This window comes from Euleptes europaea, chromosome 10, assembly GCF_029931775.1.
Source record: "Euleptes europaea isolate rEulEur1 chromosome 10, rEulEur1.hap1, whole genome shotgun sequence".
NCBI classification, from domain to species: domain Eukaryota; kingdom Metazoa; phylum Chordata; class Lepidosauria; order Squamata; family Sphaerodactylidae; genus Euleptes; species Euleptes europaea.
The window spans coordinates 45,769,591-45,793,270 of record NC_079321.1 but is presented as its reverse complement, the minus strand read 5'-3'; the positions used below and the strand labels follow the sequence as shown (position 1 = coordinate 45,793,270).

At 44.2% G+C, this 23,680-nt stretch overlaps 1 protein-coding gene across 3 annotated transcripts in view; it reads right to left on the bottom strand.

The window, feature by feature from the left end:
* The window catches only part of FAM135A (family with sequence similarity 135 member A), a 75,043-nt gene extending 69,781 nt beyond the window's left edge, over positions 1-5,262 (bottom strand). For all 3 annotated transcript variants that reach the window (XM_056856523.1, XM_056856521.1, XM_056856522.1), the window contains exon 1: positions 5,241-5,262. The gene's annotated coding sequence lies outside the window, so the exon portion shown is untranslated. The remainder of the gene's footprint in view (positions 1-5,240) is intronic.
* Positions 5,263-23,680: the final 18,418 nt, after the last annotated feature.

The following is a 23,680-nucleotide window of genomic DNA, read 5'->3' as shown; positions in this document are numbered from 1 at the left end:
ATACTGTGGCTCGCCAAAAACAAACAAACACCCAAATCAGTGGGTTATAGATCAAATCAAGCCTGAACTGATCCTAGAAGCTAAAATGACTAAACTGAGGTTATCATACTTTCGTCACATTATGAGAAGACAAGAGTCACTGGAAAAGACAATCATGCTAGGAAAAGTTGAAGGCAGCAGGAAAAGAGGAAGACCCAACAAGAGATGGATTGACTATAAAGGAAGCCACAGCCCTCAATGTGCAAGACCTGAGCAAGGCTGTTAAAGATAAAACATTTTGGAGGACACTGATTCATAGGGTTGCCATGAGTCGAAAGTGACTTGACAGCACTTAACACACACTGGATTAAAATCCCTGCCAAATGACACTGCAATACATTTGCCTTTTCTGCAATAGAAGGACATAAACATTTTAATGTTCAACATTAAACTTTTATCTGCTTCACCAAATGAACAAATTCTTTGGAGGGTCTATTCAAATGATAACTTTTACTGCTGCTATTGCCATAGCTCAGTCATCCTTACCAGTATCCTTCCCAAAACTTTTATTGCTGCAAGCTCTTGCACTAATTCAGAGGATATGTAATTGTTTGTATGAACATTTAGAATAAGTTTTGTTCTGAACAAGGTGGAAAGGAAGGCATCCAAAGTTGGGGAATGGTTACCTTTAAAAATTCTTGACCAGTTAGAAAGGTACAGAGGGCATAAAAATTAAATATTATGCCAGTAGAAGAAGAATATGAATATAAAAACACTGTAATTCTGCACAGAGTTAACAAAAAGAAAAATCCTACCCTAATGAAGTCAGTGACAATTTCTGCATTAGCCTCTTGGACTCAGTATTTCAGTAGCTTACAATTCCAAGAATTCTGAGACACGTTCTAGGAGTCAGGGTAGAAGAATCCAGGATACCTTAAAAACTTTGGGAGTTACTGATCTCAGAGAAAACTTTATTTGTTGGGAACGAGGCAATGGACTCTTCAGTTTTCAGGCTGAGAGATGAATTTCCTTTATGGAGACAAATACACAGGATAGAAATGACCATTTGTCCACCTGCCAGGAGGGGGCAAGATTGATGACTATTTGGATATCCTGAGTTGGGTCGTAAAGGTTTTGGGACATGCACTTTGATTTGATTGATGAAAAGGTATAATACATGTGGGGATTAACCACCAGTTTCAGTAGTAGATCAAAGTAAAACCTTCCCAGATAGGACTGGAAGGGTTAAAGGTCTGGACACCCTGACAGAGGTAGACAAGCCAAAGCCCAGGGGAAACAGGGTGGATTCAATTTAAATCACTAGTCAGTAAGACTAGATTTGCATGATTTAAATCATTAGTCAGTAGGACTAGATTTAAATCATGGTTTTCTACATAAGCAGCACTTCTCATGATGTTGTTTCATTTGGGCCATCAGGCCTTGCATATCTTTGTTGCAGTGTTTGCATTTTGCACACATGCCTGCCTTACTCATAGGTAGAGGAACTTCATTAAAATGTTCCCAAACTGGGTTTCTTTTACAGCCTGCCACCATTGTAGGTTTTCTCCTCCCGGGAGAAAATAATATGATAAACCTCAGGCTATACACACAAAGATCCCAAGACTTCTGGAGTATTCTGCTCAAAAGGTTTCCCTGTCATTTTTACTGCTTGCCCCTCCCTCTTCACTAGGGTTGCCAACTGCCAGGTAGTAGCAGGAGATCTCCTGCTAATTCAACTGATCTCCAGCCGATAGAGATCAGATCACCTGGAGAAAAATGGCCACTTTGGCAATTGAACTCTATGGCATTGAAGACCCACCCCTCCCCAAACCCCGCCCTCCTCAGGCTCCACCCCAAAAATCTCCTGCTGGTGAGGAAGAGGGACCTGGCAACCCTACTCTTCACACCTAGTTCCTCGCACAGATCCATTCCAATAGATGTATTCATTGAACTTCTTGAAATTTAGCACTTAAGACATAAGGGTTGAGTCTGTGTACATAGATTTGCAAAGGAGCAATGGGATTAAGGTATTTTTCTCAACTCTGTTGTATGTTTATTTTATAGCATTTTTGCTGAGAAGAAGAGGCATGTTATCTCTGCAGATACAAATTCTCAGTTTTGAGATCTGCAAAACCAGGCATCTGTGATAATATTGTCTAGATAGAAAAATTGCCCAAAATAATCTTACAGAAACCTCTGGAAGAGCATGACATTGTGAATGGATTAATGGAATTCATTTACCAATATTGCATGAATATATGCCTCATGCTACATAATTAAGAACTAATCCTCATTTCATGAATAGCCTTTGGACTATAATGCATCTTAAATAGAAAACTATCTTTAGATAAAATGCTTTTTGATGAAAAATCTATCAAAAAAACTCCAATTTAAATTAAAATATCCAATTTAAAAATTTAAAAAATTGATTTAAAATTTTTAAAAATCATTGATTTTTATCCACCCTGACGAGGGGGAAGTCTATTGTGACCAGCCTCTATTTTTCAAGGTTTCAGCAGGCTTGTGTCCATTTAATGGAAGGGTAACAGCAGTGACAACTTAGTTACTCTCATGTTTTTATTTATTTTCTTAATATCCTGTAATGTTATGATATAGTTTTCACTAGAGCCTTTTACTCTAGTGAACTGAGATTGTATTTTAGTAGATAAATATATTTTCCTTTTAAAGATCTCACCCAGGACACACAGACCAGAAACTCCTGACTGGGCTACATACAGTTCAATGGCCAGGGAGGAGGACGGGTGAAACAGAACGCACAAACCCTACACATAAATGCATATAGCCCCTACCTGCACCTCAAGTCACAGGTAGAGAAAGAAAGGGCAGAAGTTGAATGGTAGGAGTTAGACTAGAGAAAGAAGAGATGGATGGAAAGCCAAAGCACACTCACATACACACAAATTCCCCACAGGCAAAGACAGCAGAAAGCAAAGGGGATTCTTTTACACTAGGGACTATGTGTCTTGTGTGAAGCACAAGCCAAACCTGCTGGTTCTCGCCACTACCATTAACATGAAATCCACAGCCAATGTTCTCTAGTGGCTTCATATTACAGGACAACACCAGTAATGAAGCACACGCTGCTTTTCAGGGTACAGTACCTACTACTACTAGTCTTCCCATAAAGGAACCCCTCATAAGTTTCTGATGAACACCAGGACCCTCCAAAACACAGCTTGGGGAGCAACACCCATGCATACACACAGAATGCAGAAAATAGAGATATTTCTAAAAGTGATTAATTGCTGCTTATGTCAAATTGTGCTACTAACAATGCAAACACCTGATGTTGACAAGTGAACATCAGCAACTTATGTCAGCTAAGAATTAAACAGCCACAATAAAATAAAGGAAGTAAATAGTTTGAAATTAATTATATAGACATCCAAGGTTGGGCTACTGACTGCTGAGTTCACTTTGGAAGCTCCAGTATGTGTTCTTGAGAAATTATCTAGGTCAGCCACTAATGTGTCAAGGAAGAGAAGGGCCTAGTGCATTTCTATGTACATACCGGATACATTTTCTTATTTACCTCTCACAGTGGACTCTTCCATTGCTAAACAGACTGATCTTAGACTGATCTTGGACATGTTTACTCAAAAGGAAGACCAACAGAGGTCAATGGCACTTATACTGAAGACAGAATAACCAGAATTACATTCTCATACAGGTTTAGCTTACTCCCATCATTCCTCCTTCTGCTGCAACAACCATGGAACTCTTGAGAAGAAGACAGATTTCATACTCCAGCAAAAAAACTCCTTCCTGAAAATGAGGTATAGACCTATGACGGGATAATGTAAGCAATAAAAAATCCTCTCTTTGGTGTTTTCACTACCACTCAACAGGCAGGTAAAATACCTCCTGTAGCACTAGTTTTTATCCCATGATTCATTTTAGAAAACCTATGGGCACCATTTTTAAAAATCAAGTGTTTGGGGAAAGTCCCAAAATGACTAGGAAGCATCCTCAGGAACACATTTGCCTGAAGAAAAGCAGCTATGTGAATTACTGACAATTCACAATATTTACTTAATTTTATTTCTCTCCCTCCCTTTCCTGGCCAGGCCCAGGCCGGCTAAGAACAATACAATACCACATTCACAATTTCTGCAATTGCAGTAGCAGCACTTTCCACTGTCTCTGTTCTATAATAATTAGAAATGCTGCAAGCAGTATTCACATACTACTAATTCACACATGAATTTTCTTCATAAATTTTTCCCCCAAGAACAAACAGAACTGTTTGCATGTAGTAGATACTACCTCTTCATGAGAAAAACAATCACCTATATACTGCATGTATTTCCAAAGTTACCATCAATAAATCAATTTCTCAACATGGCAAAATCTGTGGATACACACATAAACAAACATTTGGGTGTTAACCCCCCAAAATAATAGTAACATCTGTATCAGCTATGCCCTCTGTTTTTGCAGGGTATTGTGTAGCCTTCATAAAGTAAACTGTTGTTTAACTGACTTCGTATTATGTATTATTTTTTAAAGGAAACAGATTTTTTGCAGCACCCTCTGGAGGACAAAAATTAAGAAAATGTCAACAACAATTCTGTCTTCTTATCACACACACAATCTTCATTCAGTCCCACTGTGTAAACACACCACTCCTTTTATTACTTAAACAAACTGACATACGTGTAACCTGTGGGAAAATAGATCTTAAAAAAAAAACGAAGCAGGAAATTACAAACTGGTGTTCACATTTTAAGCAGAAATTATGTTTCTGTACATAAGTGTGCTAACATCAAAATATCACACCCAAGTCTGGCTTCTTGTAGCCCATTAACCAAGGCTGTCCACATGTACAATCCCTGAAAAGCTTTATATACCAGCAGTGTTCAGCTCTGTTCTTACAAGGTATCAGGTAGCTTTGACAGAGTTAAACGAGGACACTCTATTACATTTGGAATGCCAAGAATTTACAATTGGTGGAAAGAAACAAATCCGAGATCTGTAGAGGGAAGGAAATATGGCAGAACAACCACATGAAGTATTATACTCCCAGGTAACACTTATAAAAGTTGTTCTTGGCTACGAAATGAATTGACATCTCCCCCCCCCCTTACTTCCAGATTAATCAATTAAAAAAAACTATCCAGGGGAAAATATTGGTATACAGATCAAAAAAATAAATCATAAAGCTTTTTGAGGAGCGGAGATTCAGTAATAAAGAAAACATTGCCTTCTGTGATTAAATAAGAGTAAACCACACAGCTCACAACGTCAGCTGTCCTGCTGAGTTATGGAGAAATGCGTGAAGGGTATTCCAAATAGGGCAAAAAGCCAGAGAACATCCCAGTGCTACAGTTTTCACACAGGATGCTGGGGGGGGGGGGGAGGAAGAACAGGCAGGGAACCACCTGGCCAACCCTGGGCTTGGGGGGAAAATAAATAAAAATAAAACAGGGCCAGAAACAGAAAAAAAAGGCAAGTGGCAGAATTGAAATTTGTTGCAGAACTGATGTCGGCTACATTTTGGGCCAAACCCTTAGCTAGCGGCCTGGGCTGCCCCTGTCACCTGTTGACAGAGCCCCCAACCCACAGGCGCCCTGCTCCTGGCTAGAGCACAGGGAAGCGCTTTTTTATTGAGTCTCTGTGTATGAGGGTAGTAGAAAAGAGCAAGAGTCCAGTAGCACCTTAAAGACTAACAAAAATGTTTTCTGGCAGGGTAGGAGCAAAGCAAAAATATTTGTGTACCTGTGTATGAGAATAGTAGAAAAGAGCAAGAGTCCAGTAGCACCTTAAAGACTAACAAAAATATTTTCTGGCAGGGTATGAGCTACTTTAAGGTGCAAAGCTCCTACCCTGCCAGAAAATATTTGTGTTAGTCTCTAAGGTGCTACTGGACTCTTGCTCTTTTCCACTACTGCAGACAGACTAACACGGCTACCCACTGTGTATGAGGGTATATCTAAAATACAAACGCCTCTGTCAACATTTCGCCCTCCCCTTCCCCGTGCAAGGACAGCAAGGAAACATTCCTCCCCCCCACCCCCATATTCCCAGTCTCGGGTTTCACGGACCCAACCCGCAACAGGCAAAGACCCCCCCCCCCCAGCACCACCACCACCACCACTCCCGAAGGGGGGGGAGGAGGAGGAGAAGCGCCTACCTGCCCGTCCTCTCACCTCCGGGCCGGCACGCGCCTGCGCGCGCTCTCGCTCCGGCGCCACTGCTACAGGAGCCCAGGCCTCGGCAGCGGCGTGGCGTGACGCAGGCATCCGAGCCCCGGCGTCTATCGAAGCGGCCCCGCGGCCCGTCCTCCTCGGAGAGGCGGTGGCGGCGGCAGTAGGCTCTGCCGGGGACGGCCCCCGAGGAGGCGGGCAGGGGGAGGCTTGGGAAGGAGCGCCCCGATCCCGCAGCCCAGGGCAACCCGCGGGAGCTATTGTGGCATCCCGGTGAGGTCGCGGGCCGGCTCTGGCGCCGGGGGCCTCCGCGAATGGCCTTTCGCTGCTCCCGCCGGGATCGAGATCGCCCTCCTCCTCCTCCTCCTCCTCCCGCCGCTGCCGTTTGCGGCTGGCTGCTCCCTCCCCGCTCGAGCTCCCCCTGCTGCCGCGTGCCACAGGCCGGCTTGGGAGCGAGCCGGGAAAGCGGCAGCAGGGAGGCCGGCTTGGTGCGATGGGGTGCTCCTGCTGGGGCAAGGCGGCCGCTCGTTCCTGTGTTTCCTCAATGGGGCCTCTTCACGCGACCGTTATTCTGGACGGTTGGCGCTTCAGTTGAAGCTTTTTTTTGGGGGGGGGGACGACACGGAGCCATACTAACCGGTGCTTCAGGGTTTCTCCGAGCGCAGTAGGCCGCAGCCACCCCACCGACTGGCTTCGTTGCAAAGACTGCCTCGCAAGAACTGTGTTTTTCAGCAGCTCCTTGCAGTTAAATAGAAGAGACCCGAAAAGGTAACGCCTGAAATCATAAGGTCGTGATGCTAATCTTGGGCTCCTGTTTTTTTTTATTATTATTAATATGAAACGGTTTCTTAAATTAAGATTGAAAATCCTCAAAAGAGGAACAGCTTTTCTTTTCTCCCCCCATAAATGTTTGTTAATTTTTATAACATAAAACAAAACAAACAAATACAATAATAATAATAATAATATTAAAACGGTTTCTTAAATTAAGATTGAAAATCCTCAAAAGAGGCACAGCTTTCCTTTTCTTCCCCCATAAATGTTTATTAATTTTTATAACATAAAACAAAACAAACAAATACAATAATATTAAAATGGTTTCTTAAATTAAGATTGAAAATCCTCAAAAGTGTGAGCTCTTGACCCATCGAACCAGAAATCACCACAGAGACAATCAGATTCCAAGCAGATGGCTTTACTGGTCAAATAGGCAATACAGTGCATTGAAGGCAAGATGACAGCTATGGTTTGTGTTGCCCGTTATTTGGAAATATAAGGCAGAGAAACGGCGGGAGATTACAAAGCATAAACAGAGCATTATTTCCCAGGAGTAGCGTCCCCAGGCTTTGGTATGTGTAGCCGTCCTTGAAGTCTGGACGGTTCAGCAGAGAAACGAAAGGAAACATCTAAACCGAGATAACAGCCTGACATCCTGCCCCCCTTAAGGCCCCCTCCCATCCGGCAAGGGGGCTGGTCTGTCCGGGTAGGTATTGTGAAAGGCGTTCACGAGTTTGGGGGCGGAGACATCCCGTGCGCGAACCCATTCGTCATGGGCAGGGGGGAAGTGTTTCCAGCGGATCAGGTATTGCAAGGCCCCGTGGTGTATGCGGGAATCCAGGATTTTGGAGACTTCGAAATGTTCTCCCCCCCCACCATTATGGGTTGTTCAGGAGGCGGCTCCGGGTGCCATTGTGGGGAAGCAACATGGGGCTTTAGAAGGCTGATATGGAAAACGGGGTGCACACGCCTCAGAGTTTTGGGGAGAGACAGTTCCACCGTGACAGGATTTATGAGGCGGGTGATGGGAAATGGGCCAATGTATTTAGCACTGAGCTTATGGCACGGACGGGTGGAACGCAGGTTCTTGGTGGAAAGGTATACCAAGTCACCCACTTGCAGGTCCCTACCGGGGGAACGATGCTTGTCAGCCTGCGCCTTGTATTTGCGCTTGGCTCGGTCTAGGTTGCTAACCAGCCAGGGCCATGTTGTACGGAGGGTGTGTGCCCAAGAGGCAATGTCGCCATCCCCCTCCCCCTCTGATCCTTCTATTGGGGTGATAGGACCGAAGTCCTGTCTATACACCGCATAAAACGGGCTGAAACCTGTGGACTGATGTACAGCATTATTGTAGGCATATTCTGCAAAAGGCAACAGTTCCACCCGGTCATCTTGGTGGTAATTGACATAACAGCGCAAATAGCATTCAAGTACAGCATTGACACGTTCGGTTTGACCATCTGTTTGGGGATGGTATTCACTAGACAACCCCTGCTCCACCCCCACCAATTTGAGAAAAGCTTTCCAAAACTTAGCAACGAAACTACTTCCGCGGTCGCAGATTATCTTGCGCGGAAACGAATGTAGTCTAAAGACATGTGACACGAAGAGGCGGGCCAACTTCTGAGCGGAGGGGATTCCCGCACATGGAACCAAATGTATTTGCTTAGAAAATAAGTCAGTGATAACCCATAACACAGTTTTTCCCCCGCTGAGAGGGAGATCCGTCATAAAATCCATAGCAATCACTTCCCAGGGTTTGCTGGGTATTTCAAGTGGTTGCAGTAGTCCTGGGGGCTTGCCTTGAGATCGTTTGACTGTGGCGCAAACAGGACAGCTGCGAATAAAAGAGTCAATGTCAGAACGCATTCCCCCCCACCAAAATTGTCTGCGCAACAGGTGAAGGGTCTTTAGGAACCCAAAGTATCCAGCTGTTTTCACTCCATGAGCCAAGTGTAAGACGTCTTTTCGGAGCGCTTTGGGCACATATAATTTCGAGTCTTTATACCAAGAGCCTCCTTGTTCGATTACACCAGGAGGCAGGGTTTGAGCAGAGCGTTCCATAAGGCATTGTTCCCGAAGGGAATTTAAGAAAGACTCGGAGATGGGAACCCCCCCCCTTGTTTACGGTGGTAGTAGGAGCAGTTATGGGGGTTGACGAGGGGGAAGCGCTTACGTGCGGTGGTGTGCAGACTGCAGGCGGCTGGGCGGCCGGTTGGGTTGGAAGAGCTGGAGCGTCGGCTATCGTGTGCTTCCGTTGTGGGGGCAACTGGGCGGCCGGTAGGGCTGGAGGAGCTTGCGCGCCGGCTGTCGTGTGTTTCCGCTGGGGAAGCGTTTGGGATCGGGTTTGTACAGCCAGTACGGGCAGGGCTTCTCTTTGCGCGGGCGTAAATAAAGAGTCTGTTGGCCGATCGAGTTTAGCCGGGTATTGAGGCAATCGGGAGAGAGCATCTGCGAGAACGTTTTGTTTTCCAGGGACATGCTTCAGGACAAAACGAAACTGAGCAAAGAATTCTGCCCAACGCTGTTGTTTCGCGGATAACTTATGGGTTCCTGTGAGGGCGGCTAGATTCTTGTGATCGGTCCAAACTTCGAAGGGGACTTTAGACCCTTCCAGGAATTGTCGCCATAGAGTAAGCGCATGGTGAACGGCCGAGGCTTCTTTCTCCCAAATGGGCCAGTTCAATTGGGAGTGCGCAAATTTCTTTGAGAAGTAAGCGCAGGGGTGAAGGAGACCATCTGGTCCTCTTTGGAGCAGGGCCCCTCCCATAGCTACGTCGGAGGCATCGACTTGTACAATGAACATTCGATTTGGGTCTGGGTGCCGTAGCACAGGTTCCGACGTGAAAAGGCGTTTGAGGGCCACAAAGGCGGTCTGGCATTGATCAGTCCACAGTATTTTAGTGGAGGGTAATGTAGCAGAGCTTCCTTTACCCTTGGTTTTCAGGAGGTCGGTGATGGGCAGCGCTATTTGGGCGAAGTTAGGGATAAATCCGCGGTAGAAATTAGCAAAGCCCAGAAACTGTTGTACTTGCTTGCGGTTGGAGGGAGGAGTCCAATCGAGGACGGATTGGACCTTGGCCGGGTCCATGCTAAGGCCATGGTGGGAGATTATATATCCCAAGAAAGTTATTTTGCTCTGGTGAAATTCGCATTTAGCCAACTTTGCAAAGAGTTGGTGATTGCGCAGGCGGTGCAGAACTTCTCGGACCAAAGTGACGTGCTCATCCATGGTTTTTGAATAAATAAGAATGTCAACAAATTAAACTACCACCCCGCGGTACAGTAAATCATGGAGGATTTCGTTGATGAGTTGCATGAAGACCCCCGGGGCCCCTTTTAACCCGAAGGGCATCACAAGGAATTCAAACATTCCAAAACAGCTAGAGAAGGCAGTGAGGGGTTCGTCCCCCTCGCGGATACGGACGCGGTAGTAGGCTTCTACTAGGTCCAATTTGGAGAATATACGTCCCTCTTGTAGTTGCCCCAAAATATCTGAAATTAGCGGTATAGGATAGGCGTTGGCTTGAGTAACTGCATTGAGTTTTCGGAAGTCAATGCAGAGGCGCAGGCCGCCCTCCTTTTTTCGGACGAAGAACGCGGGGGCTGAGTTGGGAGCATTCGATGGGCGAATGAACCCTCTGGCAAGGTTTTTGTCCAAAAAGTCCCGTAGTACAGTGCGCTCATAGGGTAAATCTTACTCTTGGTTAATGTGCAGTCCTTCACCACCTCAATTGCACAGTCAGTGGCCCGGTGGGGGGGTAAGGCATCACATTCTTTAATGTTAAAGACATCCGCAAAGTCCTGGTATACATCAGGTAGGGACGGTGGTGATGGGACATCGGAGATTAATGCCGGAGTGGGTGGAGACAGCACCACAACTTGCTGTCGGTGCTGGTAGCATTTGGGGTTGGCAAAGGAGATAGTGTTCGTCTCCCAGTCTATACTGGGACTGTGACCTTTAATCCAGTTACTTCCCAGGACCACTTCAAATCAGATAGGGGCTATGGTAAAGTCTATTTGCTCCCAGTGGGAGCCAATATCCATCACCACCCCTATAGTGCGATGATCAACTGGACCCCCCTTGATCAACTGGGCGTCCACATAAACAGTGGTTTCCACTTCCTTCACTTTAGTGGGAGCTTTCGGTTTAGCAGGAGATTCTGCAGGGGTCTGTGGAGACGCTCCACTCACCACAGACCGGAGTCGTTTTTTGACAAATCAAGGGGGGATTCCAGGTTTAAAGCTGGAGGATTCCATGGGTTCTCTTCATCAGAAGAAGGAGAGTTGTCCCCCAATGGGGCATTTGTAATCCGGGACCCGGCGGGGTCGTTCGATGTAGGAAGGATAGATGAGTCCTCAACGTGAAGTGCAGAGGGTGTGGGTCTTCCCGGCACTGCGCTGCGGGTGGCCGCGGTGCCTCTGCGTTGAGGTCGTCCTCTAGCTCGGGCTGCCATGCTGGGACGAAAGAGTTCAGGGCGATGTGGGCAGACTGCCGCAAAGTGGCCTAGTTCCCCACAAGTGAGGCAAGCACCTCTTTGAAACCGGGTTTCGCGATCCTGGGGTGGACGCGCGGGTTTCCGTGGATTGGGGGGCGGTGCCTTGGGCTGGGGTTTTTGGACGCTTTTCTCCTTGTTTCTTTGGCGGACAAGGGAAATAAAGCGCCGGCGGCTTTCCACCTCTTCGGCTAAAAGAATCCAATCCTCGAGGGTGTCGGGATCACCCCGCATATACGACCAGTTCAGAATGTCAGGGTGTAAGCCTTCCCTGAAATGGTGAATTAGGGTGGCTTCGGGCCAGCCCACAATTCTGCTTGCTAGTCTCTGAAATTCATCGGCAAACTCTCGAACTGGAGTAGAGCCCTGTCTTAGTTGTAGAAGCTCCGCTTTGGCTCGTTCCCCCAGAAAGGGGTCCTCAAACCTCCTCCGTAAGGCAGTCATGAAATTGTTGAGGGAACGGATAGAGCGGGATCGGGTGTCGAACTGGAGGACCATCCAGTCGGCTGCTTTACCTGTCAAAAGGGAAGCCACATAGCGAACCCGGCTGTCCTCTGTAGGGAAGAACTGTCCTTGTTCTCGCATATAGCTGTCTACCTGATGAAAGAACCGGGGCAGGGTTTCGAGAGATCCATCGTAAGTAGTTTTCAACTTGAGTTGTTTCCAAGGACCGGTCATGGGTTGGCCCGGTTGCACGGGTGCCCTGGGTGCAGGTAAAACGGGACCTCCGGGACCCGGGGGTTGAACAAGCACATGAGCGGGTGGCTGGGCTAGCACTCCCTGAACCAGTACTGCGGCCCCCTGTGGAACGGGTTGTGCCGGGGTTGTCAGGGCCTGCTGTAACTGCCTGTTGTCCTGAAGCAAGCGTTCCATTAGCTCCTGGAGTTGATCTACACGGCCAGATAGCTCTCGATTCTGAGCTCGTAACAGGTGAACGTCCTCACCCGGGCCACCTGTACGATGAGGTTTGCTTGTCCGAAAACTTGTGGCCCATTGAGAACTGTCCCCATACAAGTCCTCTTCCTCAGACTCCTCAGAGTCTTGGCGTCGTTCCGCGAGGCGGCGTGCGCGTTGGGTCGTGCGCGACGGGGCAAATACCGGGGAAAACGACAGACCCAATGGAGGACCGCTCCTTCCGGAGTTTTTGGGGCGGCCGCTTGTCCGCGCCCGATCCGCAGCCAACTGCTGTTCTTTATCCCTTGCGGCTTGAGCCTCGGCTTCCACCTTAGCCGCTTCAGCAGCTTCCCTATCCGCGAGAGTTTGTGCGCTTTCAAGTCTCAGAGCGGCAGCTGCAGTAATGTGCGGTAAAAGTTCCGTTTCCAGGAGCGTGAGTAGGGGGTCGGGCTCCCCACCTAGCAATGGTTGCACTCGGACCGCGACCACGGGTGCATCGGCCCCGAACGTCGAGGTCAAACGTTGAGCCAAGGTGGCTATCGTGGTATCCTTTGTACAATCCGCAAAGAGGAGGGCTGTCTGGATAGCGACCCTCTTGGCTTCAGCTTGACAGTCAGCTGCATTGGGTACCAAAGAAAAACCTGCCGGTGCGGCTCCCGCCATGGTACCTTCCCCCAAGGCGACAGGACGCGTTAGTGGATGAGAGAGTCTCACGGGCAATAAGCTTATCCAATAAACCGGTTAGTATTTGTAAGTCCTCAGTTGCCAGCCGGGCATCATCCAGCAACTGATCAAAATCCTGGAGGTCTAAACGAGCATTAGTATTCTCCGACGTTAACATCCAGAGAACCCTCACTAGAGATTGCCACTGTGTCTGGACCAGTCCACTCAAGCGGCAAGCCTCTGAATTAGTCCTAAAGAGTTCAGTTACTATGTCCCGTAGAAGGGTAGGATCCTCAGATGAGGACTCCAGGGTTCCAAGAAGCAGTAGTCACGGTTCACTCGGAGAGCTCCCTCCTAGCTCCCATCCGAGTGGCAGGCGAACCCTCCAGGTCTCCAGCCTGACTAAAGAATCGATGAAGAAGAGTGGTTGATAGCTGTCATAATGTGAGCTCTTGACCCATCGAACCAGAAATCACCACAGAGACAATCAGATTCCAAGCAGATGGCTTTACTGGTCAAATAGGCAATACAGTGCATTGAAGGCAAGATGACAGCTATGGTTTGTCTTGCCCGTTATTTGGAAATATAAGGCAGAGAAACGGCGGGAGATTACAAAGCATAAACAGAGCATTATTTCCCAGGAGTAGCGTCCCCAGGCTTTGGTATGTGTAGCCGTCCTTGAAGTCTGGACGGTTCAGCAGAGAAACGAAAGGAAACATCTAAACCGAGATAACAGCCTGACAAAAAGAGGCACAGCTTTTCTTTTCTCCCCCCCATAAATGTTTATTAATTTTTATAACATAAAACAAACAAATACAATAATAATATTTAAAAAATTTAAAATAGAAAATACAAAAGAGTATCTATATATACTAATTAGAACATTCATGGTTACAAAATTATAAGGTTCAAAAAGATACCCCTTCGACCCTCCACCCACAGCTTTTCAAAGGGAGCAGGGTGATGAGGAGACACCAGAAAGTGAACCACAGGAATACAATTTTGGTCCACTCATAATAAAGCTTTAGGAATGTGCTTTTCCACACCGACACATTACTTACATTATAATCTAAATAAATAGGGTTGCCAGGTCCCTCTTCGTCACCGGCGGGAGGTTTTTGGGGTGGCGTTTGGGGAGGGACTTCAATGCCATAGAGTCCAAAAGCCAAAGCGTCCATTTTCTCCAGGTGAACTGATCTCTATCGGCTGGAGATCAGTTGTAATAGCAGGAGATCTCCAGCTACTATCTGAAGGTTGGCAACCCTATAAATAAAGCAGTAGAGAAGAAAACAAGAAAAGTTGGCCAGCTTATAGTTTTTTCATAAACAATTGCTTCTTAATTAGGAAGGCTTAGTCCCTGTCAAATCTGAGGCATAATTCTGGCCCCACATCTGGTTTTTAATCAGTTTTTTTTTCTAAAGGCAGATACAGGTTAATTTTTCCTCATGTAAAAGAATGTATGACGACAAATAATATCATATTTTCAAAAAAATGCCTACATCATATAGATTAGGATTCTTAGATAGATAGCACCTTTATATAACTGTCTGTCTTTCTTTTTGTTGCTTTTTAGAAGGTCCTGCTGGAACATCACTAAGCCTCCAGCTTCTCTGCACACTGCCCAGAAGAGAATTGGACAGCAAGATGATATCACTGTCACTTAGTGATAGGGAGGATTCCTTTTTAACATGAGTGGATTTATAAACACCCCTTCCCATTTCTGTTCCTGTGATGTAGCATGGGTTAGCCTATCCAGCACCCCCGCACCAGCCCTCCAGTATCCATGGGTGTACAGATACATTCTCTTCTTTGACATGGCCTAGACACCCCTCCCATCTGTCAGTCCTCCAGTTCTTCTAAGACACTTGCTGAGCCTCTCCATCGGTGAGGTCACAGCTGTGACTACTATGCGTGTCATGTAACTTCTTACGATGCACTTGCAGCTCAGGTAGGATCTGGGTCTGGAAAGGATGGCAGTGATTGTTTTTGAATGTTTACATGGTGGAGATTATTTCCACAATCCTTGAAACGATCTTGTAAGGTAGGTTTCTGTCTTGTAGAGGGGAAACCGAGGCTGAAAGACAAGAGGCTTGCCTAAGACTATTGAATAAGCTTATGACAAGCAAAATGTGAGCAGCTGTCCATTGGAATAGTTGACAAAAATTGTCTAGTAAACAAACACAATGAACTCTGCTCAGGTGGAAACAATGTTTATACAGGGGCCATGGTGACCTTTTAGTGAAAAGTGTTTGTTACGGCCACCTCCGAATGTGAATGGACTTCTCTGGATTACCGTAGTGAAGCTATTGAAATGGTGCCCAGGTAAACAACAAGGTGAATAGCTGCAGTGGGAAACGTGTGGCTTTTGATGGTGAAAGATAGGTTTTCAAAATGATGGAATTCATGGGCTGTCAACCTCTGCTGATTCCATGTTAGCCAATGCATACGTTAGCAATTCATATGCAGATTTACACGTGACAGAGTTTGGGTACACCTGACTCTGTCACCTGACAGGTACGCCTGACTCTGTCTAGAATTGGGTTGTAGTAAGGATTGGTAATCAGTGGAACAGGCAAATATGTAGTCATGCTTGAACCCTAAGGTTGTTTTTTGGAGCTTCAGTTGTTGTTTTTTGTGGTAGTCATAAGTCTTAAAAAATCTTCCCCTTCCCCCATCTTGCCATGCAGTGTCCTGAAGCACCTAATAAGCAACATAGCACTGTGGCTGGATTGAGAGCAGGTTGACTGTAGTAGGAGCCAAAGATTGCCAAGTGTTGAAAGAGGGTTGAAAGGCTGCTGCTTGCTTTAAGAATAAATAATTTGTTTTGCTTGATAGTTTACATACATATCCTGCCACCAATCTCAAAATGGCTTTCAGGGCAGCTTACATAATTTCAACCCATTAAAAACTGCAGGACAACATCAGGGGTAAAAGGGGGAGGGGCTCAGTTAGAAATGCATTCTGCTTCACCCTTTTAATCCCTAATAGAAATAAGGAGGTCAACTGCTTTCTGGAAGGGAAGAGCAAGCCTCCCTGCACAGGGAGTTCCAAAGAAAGGTACAACCACTAAGAAAGACTCAGCTACATGTCTCTGCCAATCAGACTTCAGGTCGGACCATGATGAGGTAGTGAAAAGCAGAAATGGCAACTCAGCAGTTGCTATCTTTTTAAAAAGCTGTTCGTTGTTTGTTCTGCCAGCAGATTCTCTCATGTTGGCTATTGCCACAGCAAAGGACAAATGTCTTGTTTGCAAAGATAACTGCAGTGGCTGAGGACCAAATGGGTTGATTGGGAGGGAGGTATAGTGGCAGCAACTTCTTTTCCTTCCAGAATGGAGTATAAGCAGGGCTCTTTTTTTTGGGTGACAGTATTCCCCAGTACTGAGATATGACGAGATTGGGCTATACCATGCTGCCTTCTCTCTGAACTGCTGGCCCTCATTAGAGTACTCCAAACAGCTTCCTTATCAGCCCGAAAGTCCCATGTCCAGGTTTTACCACCAGAGCTTTCTATAACCATATACCCAAGAGCAGAAAGTTTGGGACATGTCACGGTTTCACACAACGTGTCACAATGTGACACTACTTATATGGCTCTTGACCAAACGTGATGTGATAGTGGGATCCACATCTATTTATTCGTTGTTTGTTTCATATGAAAAGCAAAGGGTTTTTAAAATTTATTTTGTTTTGTTTACAGAGAACAGAGGGATTAATCCTGCCAACTCCTAACTCTATTGCACTCGGTTGTTCTCTGTACTTTTCTTCCAGCCAGACTGGTGTCTGAGCCAGGTTGGAAGGGATATGCTTACAGCAAGAGAACACAGTAAAAAAAGGAGGAGACGGTATAGCTCCCTTTACCCATGGACTGTGTTTTCCGTAAAACAAAGAAGACCCCTGCTTTACACATAAACAAATGGGCACATAATAAATATCTACAGCTCATCCCCTGCTTCTATCTAGTTTGGCCCACATTCCACATTACATTAAGGCTCCTACCCTCATCTTTATTATGACAGTTTTTGAGGTGGCCATGATTATGTCGAACTCCTGATACACAGCCTGTTTTTTGTCTTTATAGGAGATTACTGAATTTAGCAAATTCATTCTTGGCAATGATACAAAGCCAGGAAATGAAGTTTCTTGGGACACTGCTGGGATCCAGTTTCCTTCTCTTAAATTTTTACCCACCCTTTCTTATCAGCAACCCTTCAGAAACACTTTTTAAATATGATTTTAAGTATATAAACATATCAAAGAATAGCAGAAGCCGAGACTTTTCTCTGTTAAACCTTAAATAGTTCTTCAAAAACATTATGTAGAATAATATGTAAAATAATGTGAAAAGTATTAAATGAAATTACCGTATATGAAAAATACTGATTGAGCATATTACAGATATCAAAATAAAGTTTATTAAGGGCTAACAATTCAAGCAAGATGATTTTGGATTGATTCTTTGAATGCATGGTACACATTCATAGAAGAAAGACCCACTGAATTAAAAAGGACAGTCCTGAATGAACATGCATAAGATCATGTTCTGAATTAATTCTAAGCCTGTACTTCAGATGTATGTTTAAAGTGCCGTTAAATCACAGCTGACTTATGGCGACTCCAGCAAGGGGCTTTCAAGGCAAATGAGAAACAGGGGTGGTTTTTCGTTGCCTTCCTCTGCAGAGCCTTCCTTGGTGGTCTCCCAAATATTGACCCTGCTTAGCTTCCATGATCTGATGAGATCAGGCTATACCATGCCGCCTCCCCTCCCTCTGTGTTTCAGATACTGAATAGCAAATGGTGTGGACAAAGTGATTTTTCAAACTTAAGTACTAGAGCAATCTTTGTGACTTGCAGTGCAATCATAAGGAGAGACTGGAGTAACTCTGATTAGGATTGCATGGTTAGGTGTATGTGTGATAGATTTAAGAAGTGTCAAGAGATCACAACCACAGTTCCCACTTAGCTATTTTCCGGCAGCTGATGGTACCCACCAGTCCCTCATGACAAGTCAACAGTCAATGCACAAGATCACACCATTGACTACGGCACTGCTCTGAGCTCCTTGGAGGAAGACTGGGGTGGGGTGGATTTGGTGAGTATATGATAGATCTTCTTTCCTTTCATATGGAAACTTAGGAAGAGAAGGAACAGGGCTGGGCTTTTGCTAGGGATTCATAAGGACAGAGCTTCGTTTTCACTAGCACTTATCTTCTGTTGGACTGACAGGAGAAGAATAAGGTTCAAGCTGAACTCTCACCCAGTAAGATAGGTCCCTTCTGCTTTCTTGCCTGGGGGATGCAGGCTGAGGAGAAAGCCTGCTGAGCACCCTGGAATGTTCCAGAACTTTCTGTCACTTTAAATCCCCAATTCAGGAATTTCTGAATGGATACAAAGATGATTATGCCAGTTAAATATTCTGCTAATGAAAAGTTCAGAACAAAGAAGTCAGTATTCGTGTGTCTTGTGTTGTGCCCTGAAGGTCACTAGACTGGCTCTGATGGCCTGCCAAGAAAAGTGAATTCCAGAGGGTAGGGGGCCCTAATAGAGAAGAAGTCATGACACAAGACAAGCAATGCTCAGCATTATAGTTAGCAGCAAGACTGTCCCAGCTGAATTTTAAATTAGGTTAGCACAGATCTTATTATGAGTAAACATTAGTGCTATCACTCCCAATGAAATCTTTTTGCTTAAAAAAGATCTAACTCTGACCACTGCAAATTAATAGGTTTCATTACTGAATTGCTTTAAAAGCTACATAAAACTCAAGCTACTTTAAACGTGTGCAAGTCCTTGAGCATTTCCAGTAGAATTTTTTTATTATTAAATTATAAACCATGCCACAAACTCTTTGTGCATCTCCCCCTGTGGTATGCAGGACTGCTGTTTGGGAAGCACATGCCCAAAATTCACTAGGGCAGCCAGAGCCAGCCAGTGGTTCTTTGGATCGAGGCCAATAATTATATCTCTTATATGCCAGTCTGCATTATCATTATTATCTTGAATGAAATACCTGATTTAAAAAAAGAAAAAGAAAATAAATGCACTGTTACTTTTTCTCTCTTTCTGCCCCGTCAATCTTTCTCTCTCTGCTCCACCACCCCGTCACCTCATCATTAGAATATGAGATTATGCTTAAAATGTGTATGAATTTGTTTTAAACTAAGTTTTCAAGGGGGGGGGAATCTTGTTCTGTAAGAAGAAATGTGCACAGCTTTGGTGTAGTGCAATAAATTCCAAGTTTTCTGCGTTGACCAGAAATTCCAGTTTTCTGTTTTTATAATATTCTAATAGTTGCCATAGAAAACAAACATGTCTTCAGAGATCCTTTTATGCTGAAACCATAATGATGCCACCATAAGTAAGTTGGAATGCATAAAGGAGTCTTTCATAAAGGACTAGAACATACAAGGTTATTCATAAAAATGTAATTCATAATGTGTGACAGTTCCTGAATTTCTCCTTATGTTCATAAGTGACCTTTTCAGTTGAGGAAAATCTATTAAGGCTGATTCTTCCAATTACTCTGTTTACCATGCATGAGAATGGGACGTATCAACCGGGAGCACATACTGATTTCTTTTGTTCTCTACTGTCCATCCAAAGTCTCAGAGCACTGATAAACAGTGCCATCCTAAAGCAGATGTACATCCTTCTAAGTCAATTGACTTCAATGAATTTAGAAGGGCGTATCTCTGCTTAGTATGGCCCTATTGACCTCCAGTGAAATACATTAGGCTAAAATAATGGCCCCCAGTGAGCTGCATAAGTAATTAGTGATTTGAATTTTCCATATCCAAGCCCAGTTCTCTAACTGCTGCTGTATCTACATCCCCTTTGCCACTTTGACATACGTACACGTTTCTTGGCACTGTAGCATCTATCCCCAAATGCAGTGTGCAGATGAGGGGTTAGGGCATTGCTATGGTGCCACAGTCACTGTTCCCAATACTTGTTTACTAGTAAAACGGTTCATAGGATTGCACTGTTAACTACTGAATTAGCACAGCCAAGTTTCTACATGAGGTGGGACTCAAAGGACTTGTTAATTTTGCCTTAAATGTATGTAACTAATGGATTTCTAATTTACTTTGTCCTGTATTCAGTTCTGTCTTTTAAAATACGGAATAAAATATTTAATATAATTGCACTGATTTTCTCTCAGATCTTGCTGCAATAAAATCCACTATACTGATAGCCAATAAGTAATCATTGGCTTGGATCCTTAGAATTGTGAATGGAGCAGAGCTTACAGAAGGGAGCTTTACTAATTTCCCCTTCCTACTGCAGCTCCCTAAAAGCTGATAATGATCAGTGAACCGTTAAGTGTGCAGAGGGGTAGGATACAACCCAATTTTATTGATTAAAATCTGTTGGAATCTTTGTGGAAGTAGTAGTTTCAGAGGATAGCCTTGATAGTCTGCAGTAGCACAGCTAGATTCGAGTCCAGTAGCACCTTAGAGACCAACAAGATGGGGGGGCCGGTTATGAGGTTTCAACAGTCCCTTCGAAGGAAGCTTTGACTCTCAAAAGCTTCAATAATACAAATATGAGAATGAGATATGATATACTGCACTAAACCTTATCCCCCTACAATCCCCCTTTCCCCCTCTTTGCTTTCCCATTGTGAATCTGGTGAGGAATGTCACTGTTCTAGGTTTAAGACGAGAGAATTATCGCAACAAGAATAAATGAATAAAACTTGTCTCAAGACAGCAGACGCATGATTTAAAGGCAAACATGTTTATTCGGAAATATCCCACTGAGATTAATGGGACCTGCTTCCTAGCAAGCTTGATTACAATTATAGCCTGAGTAACAACATTAACATGTTAGACAGGATCTGTAATAAATGTAGTAAGCTAGTGGGAAGTAGATGCAATAATAGTGCAATTATACCTTTCAGGAGAACAAGTCAGTCAACATAGTAATAATAATACATACCCTTCTTCTACACACCTTGGCTTCCTTACTTGAATGATGGATATTACTCAGCAAAGCAACAGAGATCTAATTAATCTATTTATATGAAAATAGTTGACAATGTTGATGTTTAGCACTACAGTGGAACTTAGATGTAAACTCTTTATTGATTTATTGACTGCACTGAGCAGTCACACCGCAGTGGTGTTCATATCAAGCAGATGCCTGCTCGATTCAAGCCATACATTGACACATATATTGATCATCTGTATATGGTCACAATAGCTAGAGCTGTAGATATTCTTTAAAAAAGAAGGGCACAATCCAGTATGTGCACAATGTTACAGTTAAAAGTATTTAACCAAGACTGAAATGTGCCCAAATATGAAATGTTGATATACAATGTCGGCTATGGCATGTAGATCACAATATTCTCTGATCTCATTTTCCCCCTCAGATTTTTAAAGTATAGGTTTATCATTCCTGGCAGGGAGATCTATGTGCTGAAGAAAGCCTCTGTCTGCACAGCTGTGCAGAATTTCATTTTAATCACAGTGTTCATATTGACCCCAATGACCAGGTTGGGTGCATTTTCTTACGTGGATGTAAATGTGTACACCTTTCAGAGATCCTTAATTATTACATGTGGCTAGTAATGTATGCTGTAATATATGTAATGTTGTAAGATTTTATATTTATTTATTTACAACATTTAAATATTACCTTCCTGTTCAATCAGAGCGACCAAGGTGACTAACAATTAAAACAAAAATATTAGCAATACATCATACAACCAGTTAAGAACCAGAGCTAAAAATACATATATGAAACACAAGACAGCAAATTAAAACATAAGGCAAGAAAGAGGGATCACTGAGGATATGTGAGACAAAACAAAAATGTGTTCCCTTGCTGGCGGAAAACAGTGATAGGAGGGATTTCCATAATTTTGACACCACAACCAAGAAGGCTCACTCTTGGTATGCCAGCCATCTAGCCTCAGAAAGCAAGAGTACCCAAAGCAGGGCCTTAGAAGATGATGGTAACAGTCAGGTAGGTTTGTATGGGAGTAGGTGGTCCTTAGGGTATGCTGGTCCCAAACTGTATAAGGTTTTAAAGGTCAACTCCAGCACCTTGAGTTGGGCCTGGAAACAAATTGGGAGTCAGTGTAGATTAAGCAAGGCAGGAGTGATATGGTCCCTAAAATCATAACACTCCGTTTCCCTGGGAAAATATTATTCATAATATTTGTATGGTTGACTGCAGAGATTGCTATATTCATGCTAAACCTATTAATTTACCATTCATTTCTGCTCTCTTGATTTTTTTTACTAAGTTCATAACTATGTTACAGTTCACTCTCCAGCATTTTAAATAGCTGTTGATCCTGAGAGCTCTATTTGGAATCAAGGACAAGTGCAGAGTGCTACATCTGGGTAACAAATGAGAAGCATGCATACTGGATGGGGAATACACTTCTGGGTAACGCTGTGTGTGAACAAGATCTAGGGGTACAGGTGGACTGTACACTGAATATGAGCAGTCGTGATGCAGCGGCGAAAAAGGCTAATGTGGTCTTGGTGTGCATCACCAGGGGCATTACATCCAAATTGCAAGATGTCATAGTTCCGTTGTACACTGCATTGGTTAGGCCACACCTGGAGTACTGTGTGCAGTTTTGGAGGCCTCACTTCAAAAAAGATGTGGGCAGAATGGAGTGGGTGCAGAAGAGAGCGATGAGAATGATCAGGGGCCTGGAGACCAAGCCTTGCAAGGAAAGGCTGAGGGAAATGGGGATGTTTAGTATGGAAAAGAGGAGGTTGAGGGGGGGGGACATGATTGTTCTCTTTAAATGTTTGAAAGGCTGGCACTTAGAGGAGGGCAGGGAGCTGTTCTTGTTGGCAGCAGAGGATAGGACTCGCGATAATGGGTATAAATTACAAGTGGAAAGGTACTGGCTGAGCATTAGGGAAATTTTTTTTACAGTGAGAGTTGTTCAGCAGTGGAATCAGCTGCCTAGGAACGTGGTGAGCTCCCCCTCTCTGGCAGTCTTCAAGCAGCGGCTGGACAAACACTTCTCAGGGATGCTCTAGGCTGATCCTGCATTGAGCAGGGGGTTGGACTAGATGGCCTGTACAGCCCATTCCAGTTCTATGATACTATGAATCCCTGAGATAAGTAGTACGCTAGATTATTTTGATATAAATAATTTGATAAGATTGCTCTAGCACCAAATTCATGACACATGTTGGATTAAGTCCATTTAATTTACAATCTTAACATGGCTCTTTTTGTTCCAAAGATAGTATACACTCTGCTGGTTATGGAAGAACAGAATGTACTCATGCATCCTTCAGAGTATCTCAAAGATAGACTATAGGTAGATAAAGTAAATGGGGAAGGTAAAGGGCACATGTGGGTAGTGTTCCTTATGGTCACAACTATAAAATGGAGATGCTCAATCATCCCCTTCATTTTGGATCACAATTTGTCAGCAAATTGTGACCAGCACCTTCAAAATGCTGAAAAAGAAATCAGATTTTCAAACATTTCCAAATGTCCACAAATGAACTGTAAATATTTTGTATAGTGCCTTACAATGGTTTGCCATTGTGCCTTTCCCATCTTGACCACAATAATCTGCTCAAGGCAGCAGAGAAAGGTTTTTGGAAGAAAAATTTTCTGCTCAAAAGGAAAAACAACGTGAAAAACAGGTTGCTTCTAGATTTGGGATGAGCGCTCCACAGCCAGGAAATTTATTTATTTATTTATTTATTTATTTATT